Source organism: Poecilia latipinna, unplaced genomic scaffold, assembly GCF_001443285.1.
Source record: "Poecilia latipinna isolate Pla-1442-1.1 unplaced genomic scaffold, P_latipinna-1.0 Scaffold12, whole genome shotgun sequence".
NCBI lineage: Eukaryota > Metazoa > Chordata > Actinopteri > Cyprinodontiformes > Poeciliidae > Poecilia > Poecilia latipinna.
In genome coordinates, this window is record NW_015112628.1 from 555,992 (window position 1) to 560,825 (window position 4,834).

A 4,834-nucleotide genomic window follows, 5' to 3' on the forward strand; every position below is an offset into this window, starting at 1 on the left:
TTTAACGAGTCAAAAGGTTTTTAAAGTTCAAGAATTTTTCCTCTCTTAACATTGTCCAATACTAAAAAAAAAAGTTTGGTGATCTCTGGCATCTTGCCTTGAGAGCAGAGTTTGAGGCAACTTGCTGGCTTTTTCTCTATCAAACATGTGTCTCTTATTTTGAGGAAATATTGATGTTTCTCCAAAATTATAACCTTTTTCAACCTGCATAACTGCGCTGTTGAAAATGAGGAACTAACATTCTCAAATGACACTGAAGTAAAATCCAATCCAATGTCTGGCATGAGGTTACACGTCTGGAAACTGCTGTTGTAAAGTCCCTTGGACTCAACTTAAAAGCAAAGAAGACACGCCTTTTCTATTGCTGCTTCTATTCTCTGGAATAAGTTGCCTTTCCAGATAAGAACTGCCCACAGTCGAACATTTTAAATCATTTCTTAGAATTCTGTTGGTACTACCTAGTATCTATTCATATAAAATCAAAAAGTGCCATGTTTCGTTACCTAAATGCATCATTGTAACAGTATGAAGAGTGAGGGATTTTCCATGGTTGTCCTGAATGCAGCATAGCAAGAGTGTAATGACGTCCAAGGGCGTAGGAACGAGTCTGTCATTGGGGGGGACGCATATCGGAAACTTGATAGACCAGTAAAAGGCTTGAGCAGAAATGTCATAAACTATTGTGACATCAACACATCAGTAACGCGTTACTCTAATCTGACCCTTGTTTCAGTAACAAGTATTCTAACATGTTACTATTTACAATCCAATAATCAGATTAAAGTTATGCATAGTACAATGACCGTCATTCCAGGATGAACACTCACTTTAGCATTTGCCTCACAACTGGCAAGCTAAATACTCTGGTAGCACAGACAGGCTACCAGATTCTGATATATTTTATTGGTCAAAAGACATTTGATTATTGGTCAAAATGCATTGATATAAATTGACTGGTAATTGAACAGGTTCTACCTCTTTCTAAAACCAAAGTAGAAAACAGCTCATAAAATAGGACTCGGCAGTTTTAAACTCAATACAGCAATTTGACCAACAAAAATAAAATCTAAAAAACAAGTTTTGTTCTTCTTGAACATCTCTCTACATCAGTGCAACAGTTTGATCTACAAAATAAATAAAAATTATACTTTTCACGTCTAACAGACACCTTAGCTCCTCACTGTTAACTCAGTCTCACTTTCCAGCTCTGCATTCAGTAACTTAAATTAAAACCGGTTAATACATAGGTCAATAAACTAAATGAAGACCTCACCAGAGTTTCTTCATCTTTCTTCAACATCATTCTAGCTCTGCTGTCATCCTAAATATATAACATAATTTCATATACCGTAATATAATTTCATATACCGTAATATAATACACATGTTAAGTGGTCGAGTACGATCAGGTGTTGCTCACAGTGGTTCTTAACCTGGGTTCGATCGAACGCCAGGGGTTCGGTGAGTCGGTCTCAGGGGTTCGGCGGAGCCTCTGCCGTGGAGGTAAAGACACACTGTGTAAAGTCGTGATGACGCCCCGCTTTGCCATCGCTTGCTGCAGAGGATCACGTTACATTGCTTAGCCAATCAGTGCTGCGGAGGAGCACTGATTGAAGGAGCTCCACTCTCAGCATGGATTTGAACTTGTGTCGTTAATTACTTCAGCAAAGCTCACAATTTTTACCAAATTCTGTAGCTTTCGGTGTACTTCTAAATCTGCTCCTTAGTCGCATCTTTTCGGGGTTGACACTGCCTCTAGTGGCGTGGGGGTGGTAACACAACTAATATAATTACAATACTAAATCAGAATACCGCAAAGTCTTTATTATTTATTAATAAGTTTTCATTCTCTTAAGATTGTAGAGCTAATTAAATGATCTAAACAAGACCTTAAAGTGGTTCCAGTTTCTCTCGATGGCCAACCTGTTGAAACTGTGACAAATTTAAATACCTTGGGTCATTCCTGGACATATTTGACTGACTATATTTTGAAGAACTGTTCTCAGAGACTCTACCTTTTAAGAAGACTTGGTGATCACCCTATAGCTGTGTCCGAATTCAGGGTCTGCATCCTTCGAAGGACGGATTTGTAGGCCGATTACGTCATAGCGTGGCGACAAGGCCTGTCCGAATTCAAAGACTCCTTCAAATGCATCCTTCAAATGCGTCCTTCTTTTCCCCAGATTTGAAGGATGGGTCCGGTGTATCCTTCACGGCCCACGATATCCCATAATTCATTGCGGGTTCCAACTGGGCGTTCAGGCAGAGCGTCAATGGCGGTGAATAGCGACAAATTATTTAGCTTTATAACACTTTAAATGACACAACGTGATTTGGTTCAACGTTTTTAGGCGAGAATGTAAGTGTGTAAATCTCAAATATCTGCTCGGTTCATCAATACATCAACTAATTGCAATATTGCTCTGACATTTTCGGACCTGTCTGCTCCCGCTGCGTTAACAGCCAGCTGGGCGCTCCAGGTTCGGGATACCGAGAGAAAACGCCTAACTTCTGGCACATTGTTATAAAAACTCCCGCTAGCTTTCCCCAATGAGTGGGAGTTAAACACCGATATTATTCAGACAGGTCTGGTTGAAAATGTTTGGTTTACAAAGTATTTCAAAGCAGAGCACATTGATTGATTAATTAAAGTTAAGCCTTCAAACATAATAGGTTTATTTAACCGCAATGTCCTATGTGCGATGTGGAGAGTATTATTATTATTATGGGTCTCTTTGGTTGGGCTGCCCAGTGGTGCAGTTGACCTCACAGTTGCCTTGCTGCAAGAAGGACCTTGATTGGAATATTGGCCCGGGGTCTGCATGGAGTTTGTATGTTCTCCCTATGCATGGGTAGATTCTCTCCACGCACTCTGGCTTCCTACCACAGTCCAAAAGTATGACTGTTAGACTGATTGATCTTTCTATATTCTCCTAAAGTGTGTGTGCGTGTGTGTCTGTGTCTGTGTGTGTGTGTGTGTGTGTGTGTGTGCGCGCACGTATGTGTGTGCATGATTGCCTCGTGACCACACCAGGGATAAGCATGTAAAGATAATGGATGGATGAGTCTGTGTTTGGTAGATTTATTTGCAGTGTTTTTAATTTGCTTTTGTTAAATATGAAAGGTATTATAGAAAATATTATACAAAGAAAGAATGTCTGCTTTCACAACAGAAGAAAAACATAAAATGATCAAAGGAAGCATAAAGATTCTCATATAGAGAACATTGAATGCAAAAGGATTTATCATATAAAATATTACTATTTCCCAAGGTATGTATGTACTCTTCTTTGAGCCAAGCCCAGAGAGCTGGCTCCCTGAAAAGAGACTAAATTTCCATCAGTACCAGCTTGTATTTAAGGATAGGAGGCTGAATTGTGCTAAATGAACTCAAGACGTCAATATTGTGTCAGTCTTACAGCAGCGACTACAGATGAGAGATTGGAGCTGGATTATTTATGCTTTAAATTGCAAATAGCTGTATGCTTTTATTTACATCTGTCTTTTTTTCTGTTTGATCCAACAAATTATTTCTGATACTAAAAGAAATAAAAAAATAAAATAAAATAAAAACTCTCACAAACCCTTAACAGGAACCTGTTAGCATTTTAGGTATAAAATAAAACTTACCTGACTGGAGATATTGCCGGAAGTGAAAGAGAAGGCATCCAAAGCCAAGAAGAAAGACGAGAAGAACCAGGAAAGCTTTGGCCCATAACGGAAATTTATCTGTTGACAAACAAAAAACTTGTAAGATCGCTTTAATGATTGTACATTAGTAAGCTATTTGTAGAAATTTGTTTTAAAAACATATTACTAAGCCTGTTTTTTTATATTACAAAGCCTAAAAGATATTTTTTATAGAGAAAGATCCTTTTGATTTTTTTTTATTAAATGAGTAAGGTGAGTTCTGAAATACTAACTTTCCTATGTTTTACTTATTGAATACTACAGAGTTGGATTTGCAACGACATAAAATGAACAGAAAATACTCTCCCTCTTTAGTAGTGAATTATTGCATGTAGAATGATTCTTCCCTGCCTTTTTTTGTCTACAATAAAATAATTCCAGAGGTTTATACTGTTTCTCTCCTTCTTAGCCACTATTAAGTGGTGCCCACAGCTGCTCTGCATGCTCTCAAACAAGAGTACAAACTTTGCAGTGCAAGAGGAAAGATGGAGAAGACGGAGAAAGAGTGGAGCTGTTTTCAAAAGAGATAACTTTATGAAGAAACAGGAGATTAGCTCCATAGAGAAACAGCTGAAGCTGAGAAGGAAATAATACTCTAACTACAGAACAGATGAGTTCTAAAAAAGTACAGAAACTTGTGTTTGCTGCATGTGAGAAAAAATGCTATTAAAAGTAATTTGTGATAATGCCCAATTTCCGTGTCTACTTTGACAGCACTAATGCTATTTGCGGATTATCCTATTTGCTAAAGTTTCTGTGGAAGGCAGTGATGGCATAGTTACTTTGAAAAAGTTACTTTAATCAGATTACTGACAACTCCTTGAAAAAGTAACGTAGTCAGATTACTGACTACTTGATTTGGAAAATACATTACGTTAAAAGTAACTTTTTTAGTTACTTTCAGCAGCTGCTAACAACAACGCTCCACCACCTGTGAAAATTACATTGATCTTTGGCATTACTTAATTGCAAGTTATTTTATTGTAAAGCAGTGCACAAGTGTTCCAAAAGAGGGTGCTGTTGGTACCACCGCAATCCTGGCATGTTTGTCCTGCCGGGGACACCGTAGTGCGGGAGATTTTTTTGTACACGAACTTTTTTTTTTTTTTTTTATTGACAATAAAGGGGTTTACAAAATAGCAAAC